Source organism: Choristoneura fumiferana, chromosome 18, assembly GCF_025370935.1.
Source record: "Choristoneura fumiferana chromosome 18, NRCan_CFum_1, whole genome shotgun sequence".
Taxonomy (NCBI): Eukaryota; Metazoa; Arthropoda; class Insecta; order Lepidoptera; family Tortricidae; genus Choristoneura; species Choristoneura fumiferana.
The window spans coordinates 6,652,443-6,663,634 of record NC_133489.1 but is presented as its reverse complement, the minus strand read 5'-3'; the positions used below and the strand labels follow the sequence as shown (position 1 = coordinate 6,663,634).

The 11,192-nt window shown below is 35.2% G+C and overlaps 1 protein-coding gene across 6 annotated transcripts in view; it reads left to right on the top strand.

Annotated features, from left to right (window-relative positions):
• The window catches only part of Cda5 (Chitin deacetylase-like 5), a 152,187-nt gene that overhangs the window by 99,065 nt on the left and 41,930 nt on the right, over positions 1-11,192 (top strand). The window lies entirely within an intron of this gene.

The window sequence follows — 11,192 nt, the reverse complement described above, 5'->3', positions numbered from 1 at the left end:
GGAGTGCGCAATTGTTTGAACAAACTAGGTATGCTCCATATCCGAAAGGACGGAAAACCATTATCAGGTTGGAAACGGGTGATAAGCGGAGATAATAAAATAGCAAATTTTCTCTGAATTACTTTTTTTATTCACCTCACTGAAGAAAAGGCAAAGATTTTAAGACCATACAGCCAAGTCGGATTATTGACTGGTCATGTTACGTCACAATAACACTTCTGTTTTCATCTCATTCATCACCAAGCTTACATAATATTAATATTACCTACGCTATAATAAATCTCGTTAACATTCAGTGCTATAATTAAAATAAATAGCTCCCGATACGGCGTTAAAACATGATGCATTACAAATTGGAATACTTATTACTATAGCGTTATAACGCCTTTAAGATTATGTTACATTACCTAATTTCAAATAAAGTACTGTGATTAGACGTAATGTTTTAGAACTGGTGAAGTTTGAAGCGAAAAAATCGAAGTTTCCAACAATAACAAAAAACACTGATCAATTTCTACTTTACTCCTGTAGGTATTTTTCATGATTCATGAAAAGCCTTTGAGGTTAATTTTATTTCATGCACCTAAATGATACATACTTAAATTCAAAACAAATGTTATTTTCTTTGATTTTGATGCCGCCATTTTACCGTAGGTAACTCTCTTGCGCCTTGTCGTTCCTATAACATAACTTGTTCAACAGCTTGTTTAGGTATCCCAACATTCCCAACCTATTTCGTAAATGTGATGTCACTCATAAAGGGTCACTGACATCACTGCCTGCATTTGGTAGTTATCGCTTGCCCACGCGCAGAAATGAATGGAATTACCTGCATGTTTATTAACGTAACGCTATTATTATATTAAGCTTAATTTCAACGTTGGGGAAAATATAGTGTTAGTTTTGTAACATTGCGGTTCCATATGCCAATGAATTTATAAGTGACTAGCTTTTGCCCGCGACTTCGTCCGCGTGGAATAGTAACTTTGGAAAGTGTTTAATTTATTTAGGGTACCTATTCCTGCCAATAATAGCACAAGAGAAACCTCTACGGTTTACTGAAAATAAGCTATTTTAATACATTGCTTTTATATCTAAACTATTTTTTTTTTGTTCTATTCTTTCTAAAAACATAAATATTTTGCGGGGTAGCCATATTTTAGCAATACGACGTGTATTCTACCCTGCCAACAACAAAAGGACTAATTCTTCATAGTGAACTCTGACATTTTACGTCCTTTATTGTAATTTAGGAGGGTAGGATTATAATTAAGACGTCATTCTTACTAAGCATAGCTACACATGTTTCCGATAAGTATACTTATAGTAAATTTGTTTGAATTCCTTAAGAACTTTCATCCCCATATTTTCAAGTATGAAAAATGACGAAATGTGAAAAGAGCCCGAACAAATGTTTTTTAGGGTTCCGTACCTCAAAAGGAAAAAAATGGAACCCTTAGACCCTTTATCCCGTAAACGCGCGGAGTATGTATCGAGTTGAAATTAAAACCCTAAGCTCAAGGTCAATAGTCCCGGAAGCTGTGAAAAAAATCGATCTTTTAAATTAACGCAATCAAAAGCTACAGTCATTAAAAAGGTGTTTCCATACAAATCGCCTTAACAGAAAAAGGTTTAGGGTACTTCCGGCTGTCCTAAAAACTTGGAATTTTGTATAAAGGTAGCTCTATTAGCATTTTTTTTCCTAACACTGGATATTCATTCATAAATACCTACGTACGAACCCTTGATGCGCGAGTCTGAGTCGAATTTAACCAGTTTTTGTTCTTAAATCGAATACCTAAATACAAAGATTCATCGATTTATCTGTGAAATGACGATCTTCCATATAAGTTTTCAAATCCTATTTCATCCCCTCGGCAGGTAAAATTTTCAAAACGCCTTGAACAAATATCTATTTTATTTTTATAAGTGCCCAAAAGCAAAGTTTCATAAAATTCAATCGATTTATATTCGAACAATGACGACCTTCAAATATAAACTTTCATACCCTATTTCACCCTCACATAGGAAGAATTTTTAAAAAACGCGCGATCAAATATCTATTTATCTCTTATCACGTGCCCAAATGCCAAGTTTCACAAAAGAACCATCGATTTATCTTCGACAATGACGATCTTCCATATAAACTTTTATCCCCTATTTCACCCCCACACAGGAAGAAATTTAAAAAACGCCGAACAAATGTCTATTTATCTCTTAATCACGTGCCGAAATGGCAAGTTTAATAAAGACTCATCGATTGATCTTTCGATAATGACGACCCTCCATATGAACTTTCATGCCCTATTTCATCCCCTCACAGGTGAATTTTTCAAAAAAAGCTCTTACAAAATACCGACTTATTTTTTATTAGTTCCTAAATGCCAAGTTTCATGGTTTTATCTTCGACAGCGACGAACTTCCACCATATAAACTTTCATCCCCATTTCAACCCCTTAAAGCCTCTTTTTCGCGGATAAAAAACATAGCCATGTTCCTTTTCCAAGGTCTATTCATTCTCTGTACCAAATTTCATCCAAATCTGTTCAGCGGTTTTGGCGTGAAGCGTAACAGACAGAAGACAGACAGACAGACAGACAGAGTTACTTGCGCATTTTATAAATATTAGTAATGGATAGTATGGATTGACTATCGGCGGTAATGTATCGCAACTCACATTTTCGCACTGTCTAAACAAAGCTTTAACTCTATGTCAAAGACGACAAAACAAGTCAAACGTATTTTGAAGAGAAATTATGAAGAAGGCGTTAATAGCTTCCAGTGACTTTCTGCATACAATCGTAAAAATTCACCGCTCTCAGCGTACATCATTTTTGCACTTTTTCTTAATTTGTTAAGAAAACGACATTAGATTTAGAATTTTAATGTCTATTTTGAAAATCAAAATGTAACACACATAAAAAATAAAATGGGTTAAGGTTGTAGTTAAGGTTTCTTTAATTCATTATTTATTTAATCTTAAAATTATTATTGATTATTTTCTTAAACTTTTGTTTGATTAGAGGCGAAAATAAGGCAACTATTTCAAATGGAACTCAAATTTATAGAACCATTAATAATATATTGACTTAAAACTTTATCAAACTTCCAGGATATTAATGAAAACTGGAAGATTCGTATTTTTGATAGATTCGAACGTATAAACATAGGATTCCCTTTCAAATTATAGGTATGCGCCTTAAGTAGAAGACTGAAACAATTTCACGTACCTATTGGTAAATGCTGTAACCTTAAAAGAATTTTCCTTAAATAAGACATACAATGTTACATGCTGTAAAAATACGCAACACTTTATAATCAAAAGATTAAGTTACGCACATTATGCGTAATTACCGTTTTGTTGTTACTACGTAATAGTCTAGAGGCGATCTGGCGTGACTGTATAATTTAATAACTGATAGGGTCTCAAGCACACCTACGTAGACAAGCAAACAAAACAGGAAAACATCAAGTCAAAAACTTTGATACCTAAAGATTTTTAGAAATTATCGTACCCAGTGGATTGAATCTGAGGCCTGACCTGAGGGTTCGCCGTGAATGCAGGCCACTTCCAACCGAAGCAACTGGAGGTCTATGGGGGAGGGGAAGCCTGATGTTGAACAGTTAACATCCTACAGCTGATATTACGATGAAAATGATTCTCTAATGCGATCGCATTCATTATCCCTTTCTACTCTCATCCTGTATGACAGAGAGAAGTGGTGAAAACGATTGTGATTTTGAGAGCGTTAAGCTGAGTTTAGACTTGCAAGAAAAATCGTGCAAGTTGCATTACATTGCGGCGCTCGATTGACCACTACAAACTCGTTGGCTTTACGGCCTCGCAATGTAATACAGCTTGCACGATTTTTCTTGCAAATCTAAACTCGGTTTTAGACAGTAATCAAATTTATCATGGTGGTTTGACACATAAAGCTATTTTAAGAGTAAGACCAGTAAAAAGTTACATAGCATAATCTGCGAAGAAACTTGCAGCGCTGATTTTCAGCCTGCGCCCGTTGACTGCCTATTACCTGCTTTGATACGTTTAATCCTCGTCTTATCCTCGAGAGCCTCAAGAAGAAAGAATTATTCTATTTGATATCTTGCAGGGTAACGCATTTTTGCGTAGGCTATAATTTATGATATAAGCCGGACACACAGATAGAATCCGGGACAAATTAAAAATGTTATGGTTTTACGTACAAACGGCGAAGTGACTAATATTTGGTAGGTAAGTAATAAAAGTTTTTTTACAAAAAAAAACCCACATTTATATCGCTAATCCTGTCGTGAAGCAACAGTGCTTGCACTGTTGTGTTTCGGCGTGGAGAGTAAGACAGCCGGTGAAATTACTGGCACGTGAGGTATCACAAAATTCTACATTCAACATTATATTCCAATCACCATTAGAAAATAGTTTCATATGTTATTTTTCTCCAGTAATGAATACGGAAACGGAAATATATTTTAATTCTTCACCAATAAAATAAATGCCTCTAGCGATTATTACACAGTTATATATATACTTGCACAGATAATAATTAAACTAACTGCATTAAAAAATAAGAAAATAATAAGGAAATAGTAAAGCCGTACCTATAAAAATGTCATTCCGATAATTATAACTCCTAGTAGACTAAATAATGTCGGTATGTAGTTTTTTTTAGAAAGTAATTCTGGTTGATAATATAGACGCTACCGTGCATATTCTCATTTTTACTAAAGTCTAAGTAAACTGAGCCTATCATGCAAAAATGCTTGTATAGCTTATGTAATAAACCATAAAAAAGTTATTATTATTCCCCTTGATGGCGGCCTTAAGGCTTGGGCCAATATAAAAAAGTTGATATAAACCTTATTCGTTTGTCTTGTTTTGTTTGTTATCTGTCACTTTGACATTTATTTTGTCTGTGCCCGATACAGATGAAATATATATTTTGCAATAACGGGTCTGTAATTTGTTACGAATATCGAGATGGAAAACACACCTATGTTTTACTGTATATAAACAAACGTTTAAATACATTCAAAATACTATTTGCTAGTAACACCTCAGGACCCACCTCAGCGGTTATTTATCTCATTCATTTATCGGCGTTCGAGTGCAAAACATTTAATGATTAATGATTCGCTCCGGATTTGGCTGCGTCTGCGCAGAAAATTACACCGATCGTGGTTTGGCCATTTGTTAGCACATGCTCTGAATGTCTATAATTTACATGACGCTTACAGAACGCTGCATAATCTGATCTTTACTAATACGACGAGTAATGGTTATTTGAATTTCGGGCCTTCAGAGCGGTCTCGGAAACTGTATCCATAATAATTTATTGAATCAGGCGTTATTTTGCGGAGGTCCATATCAATGAACTAAAATAATTTCCTTGCTCACCCGCGAACTTACGATAGCTAAGCTTATGCAAAATATGCGTGTTCATGCAGTTCCTCCACCTCCACACTGTAAGAACACACACAAATCACACAAACCCATCTATCACCACCACCACACTACACTGACGCGTTTCGAATTCAACCAGAGCTCATCTTCAGAGTGACACAACCGTACACCATGCTACCAGTTGTTAGACTCATATTTTGCATAAGCTTAGCTATCGTAAGTTCGCGGGTGAGCAAGGAAATTATTTTAGTTCATTGTATCCATAATTCCATATTGACTTAAATTATTAGACCTATTTCTTAGTTCTACTACCGACTTTTGTTCATAATTCATAATCATCACTCTTCATGCTGCTTTGTGCATAAATTGTGTGACTACCACCGTAACTTATATATAACAGACAGTTATCTTTTTTTTTTAGAACATAGGTACCTACTTAAATTCAGAATACTGCCCTCCTAAGCCGAAAGGCACTATCTAAAAAAAAACGCTTTTCTGTCATTTACACCATATGATGCAGAATGTTTTAAACTAAACAATGGTATTACTAACTCATAAGTGTTTTTTTTTGAGATAGCGCCTTTTGGCTTAGGAGGGCAGAATATTATTATTGTTTTTCATAATAGTTATCATAAAACTTTAGATTATCATGAACTCTTTTTACAAACATATTTTTTCTTTTGATAGTCGTTTAGTAAAAATTAAACCTAACAGTGTTAAAAATTAACCCCTTTATTTAGAAATGCTTGTTAACTTAAATTTATATTATTTTTATCTCTTGTTATTGCTATAACTGATCTGTAACTTTCATTAACAAGGGATTTAATATAGGTAAAAATTTAGAATGATATTGTGGATATATTTGCCCTTCTTTGTTTCCTTTGTGATTAGCTAGAGCTAGACCATGAAGAACACTATAATTATAAGTGCATTTATGAATCACAACGAAACGGTATCTAATCTCGAGTAAATGGCGGAGTGTGGGAATAATCATTCAAAATTTAAACAAGCATGTAATGAAAATTAAAAAACTATAATCGTTTTATGTTGCTTTAGCTCTCAGGCATTAAATTCATTGTTAGCTAGTTTACATTCGCTATAATATTTTAAGAAGACAATGTACTATACTTACCGTAGGTATGGCTTACAAAATACACTTATATACAATATATCTTAGCTTAATACACTTCCTGCTCCTTTCTACTTCGCTCATGGGGGTTTTAAAGTCTATGTATATGTTGATACCACTGAACAGTGGCTATTAGTAAAAAAATCTTTTGTGCCGAAATATATTGCTTAATTATATGTTTTTTTGTTACAGGTAAGGCTCGCCAGGTTGCAACCAAATGCGTGATAGTAAAAGGGATATTTTACGATAAATGATTACCTATTATAAGCTACGTAGGTAATATACTTATTGTGACATGTACAGTCGAAAAAACTAAATACCTACTTCCCAAATGAAAATAGGGGCTACGTGACTTTCATTAGTAAAACAAAAATACTAATATATTATAATTCTTTACAACATTTCTTGGCTTTAGATATGGGTAATTAATACAACATTTAATATACTTTGAATTCCATTAAACATATTCAGATAAAAACGTGAAGGTAGTTTTAATTTAAATTGATTGATGAAACTCAAGTGGTCTTTATTTTATTTGCTGCTGACTTTGCTTTAGAATGTTAGGTACTTTTAATGCTGACAGGGACTAGATGACAAACAATTATATTAATGAATTGAAAGAATTTCTTTGCTCACCCGCGACCTTATAATAGTTATTTTGCATAAACTTAGCTATCATAAGTTGAGCAAAGAAATTCTTCAACTTCAACTTTTTTGCCTAATGGTAAGAAATTCTTTTGATTAATAAATATGGACCTCCGCAAGAATTATACTTATTAGCTATGTTATAACGTATAATTAAAGCCTTAGTGGTTATATTGTTAGCTGTTTATTATTATCACACCTTAGAAACCGCAAATATTGGCCTTGGTTCTGTTTGGATATGACATATACACTGGCGCTAACCTGAATAGTATGCGGCGGCAATGACTAGGTCCGTACACCAAGGTTACAAGCAAATTTAGGTGTAAAGAGGGCTTGGGACGTAGTTTCCACGCGGGCCCAGTCCGGATTGGGAACTTGACACGCCAGTGAATTGGTTTGCAGGTTTATGCCGATTTCCTCAAGATATTTTTCTTCACTGTAAAGCGCGCGCTGAATTTCAAATGAAATTTCGTACATGAGTTTCGAAAAGCTCAAAGTGCCGAGTTTGAACCCACCATCCTCTGCTTGAGTGGCCATAGGTCGAACCACTAGTCCACCACGGCTTTTTATGCAGTAGTTTTTTTGTATGTAGTAACGTATGTTACGTACATATAGGGGAAAATTTAAGTTTTACACCTATACCTACAAGTAAGTAAAAAAATGTTAGGTATCTGTTTTAATAGATCTTATTGACACAGCATGATTACCTAGTATAAGAAATAAAAAACAGAAGAAAGAATTTTTTTATGTTTCCGTACCCAAAGGGTAACATTAAACGGAACCCTATTATTATCCCTTCACTGTCCATCTGTCAGGCTATATCTCGTATATACTCGTACATCGAAGTTTTTGAATGAGCTGTTCCAAACAGAAAATTTAATTGACTTAATATGGAATTAAAGCCGTAAAATAAACGTTGCAATCGTTTTTATAGGCTGAACTGCCGTATTTAGACGAGGCTAACAGCTTGTCGATACTGTGACAGATTAATAGCAGATTCTTTGCATTAATGTACGTTTTAATAGTGAATAATTACAATCAAGTCGTATTTACGCAATATAGGTTAAGTTTTGCGATATTGCGAATTCGTACGTTGGCAGATGTGGCAATTCGTTCTTCCTAGGCCAACTTACACAGGGCAGTGAATTCCATTGCAGCGTATTTTTGGAATTTTCCTTCGAAAATTGTTATAATAGTTGCAATTAACCCCTTCAACAAATGGAGTGCAAATTTGCCGTCGCGTCTGTAGCTACTATGTCCGATAAATAGTATTGTTGGTTACTCACAAAGAACAGTTTTACCATGAAGTAATTATTATGTAACACATACAAATTGGTCATTTCAATGTGTTTCTAATGGGCCGGCCATATAGCACGGAAAACAGAAGGACCGAAAAGTTCTCTAATGGAGACGGCGGATCGGCAAGCGCAGTGTAGGATATCCCCCAAAGAGATGGTCGCAGGCTCACGTTGGATGCAGCCCGCTTCCAACCGATGCAACTGCAGATCTTTGGGGGATGCGTATGTCCAACAGTGGACGTCTTACGACTGATATGATGACGATGGCGATGAGTGTGTTTGTAATTAAATTACTAAATAACAAAATGTGTATATATTTTATCAGCCAATAAACCATTCTTATTTTTATTCAACTTTCGATCTTGTTGATGGACATCCCTCGCTGCGCTGCGGTTAGTTACAAATACAGTTGCTTTTTTAACCAAAGGTTCCACCACATCATTCGGCGTTTTTTTTTATTCGACTGGATGGCAAACGAGCAAGTGGGTCTCCTGATGGTAAGAGATCATCACCGCCCATAGACACCTGCAACACCAGGGGGATTGCAGATGCGTTGCCAACGTAGAGGCCTAAGATGGGATACCTCAAGTGCCAGTAATTTCACCGGCTGTCTTACTCTCCACATCGAAATGCAACAGTGCAAGCACTGCTGCTTCACGGCAGGATTAGCGAACAAGATGGTGGTAGCAATCCAGGCGGACCTTGCACATGGTCCTACCACCTGCAAATAATTTCCATGTAAATAATTTCTATTTGTCTTCACTTATTACCAAGTTGATTATACGAGTGTGTCAAGGCGCTCTCTTCGGCTTCCTATAAGGATCTCGGATCGTGTAACAGTTCTAAGTACTATCTCACGACGTCACTAATCTCTGTTCATGACCTACTCTTCAATGAAATCACAACCGTTGTCTCGCGTAATCGAAATAAATATTAGCGATTTACTGCGGTATGGAGTAAAGGCGCATTTGACGTTTCGTTTTACATCAATATAATTATACATTTTAGGCACTTGCTTACTTATATTTGCGGCAGGATTATGCATGAACAATAATTCATTAAGTACCATTACACTGTGGTGTGAATGCAAGGGTAAACCATACACCACACTATTATTAACGACCGGATGGCCAAATGGTTAGAGAACCTGACTACGAAGCTTGAGGTCTCGGGTTTGATTCCCGGCCGGTGAAGATATTTGTATGAATAATACGAATGTTTGTTCTCGGGTCTTGGATGTTTAAAATGTATATTTAAGTATGTATTAATGTATGTATTAGCTTTTGTCCGCGGCTTCGCCCGCGTGGAATTCGGTTATCGCGCGCTGTTCGCTCGGGAACTGTCCATTTTTCCGAGATAAAAAAAGTAGCCTATGTCACTCTCTGGCCCATAAATCTCTTTGCCAAAAATCACGTTAATCCATCGCTCCGTTTCGACGTGAAACGTCTTTTAAACATACAAACACACAAGCACACACACTTTCGCATTTTTATAATATTAGTATGGTGTATGTCTACAAGTATGGGTACAAGCTTGGCTTAGTTTGGGACTAGGTCAATTGGTGTCAAGTGTCCCATGTTTTTTTAATGTCCCACGTGATAGAGATAAACAAATTCTTAGCCGAAGTCGCGGAAAATATCTAGTCATTAATAAAGAAGCAATATCAATTAACATTTAAAATATCCAGTAATTGCTGAGGTTAAGTAAATCAACTATTAATACGGAATAGTGGCAGGAAATGAAGACTCTTTTTTGATGGCTTCTTAAAAAGGATTGGCCTTCATACTCGCGATTATTCGTACTGTCATTGGTCGATTAACTGTAATTAGTGATTAAAACTGCTACCGGAATTAAACATAGCATAACAAGAAACCTACTTAGCATAAACTTGAGGCATTTGGAAGGAAGGTCTTACTCTGAGGTGTGGATATATTTTTATGGATCATTAAGGATGTATGTTATGGGTAATTAGAAATATTGACGATACATCGTTTAATATATTACAGGCTGTTCATGTACTTAACGTACTCGTATAATCTAAGTCTAACTTTAATTATCATGAGAAAACTTTGTCGGTAATAATAATGTTAGAAGTACCTATAAATAAGAAATAAATAAACATACGTATGCTATTAAATCTCGCAGTTGAATTAAAATTCCGAGATTGCCATGGGAACTCCCATAAACAACTATTTATGGCGTTTATTTACGTTTAAGAAGAACAAGTGCATATTTTTTTATTGTTATCGGTTGAGATTTCGGGATTTTAAATAAATAAATTGGAATAAAAAGTAGCCTCAAGACAAGACTAGACAAGACGATTAACATTATCTACTTACGAATTAATATTTGGATGACTATTCATTATCGCACGACGTGTTCCGCTGTCTCAGATTAAGCTAGTCCAAGTAGGTGTTTTCTATAGTAATCATTTATTTACTATATTTTGAAGTGTACGATATTCACCAAAAACAATTTTTCATCTTGGAAGACTGTACTTCATGCGTTCGTTTGTTTTTGGTGTCGTCGATGACGTTAATTTTGAGTGCATCCTGTAAGTAAACTATACAAAAAAACACATCGCGTGCTTTCTGTTCCTAATGAGGGATACCTTCCGGTATTTAATACTAATGCAATAGATTGAAAGACGACTTAATTGCACAGTCAATGTTTTTTGTAATCCGCACTAATAGTGCTTAAATGAATTATTAATTGGTTT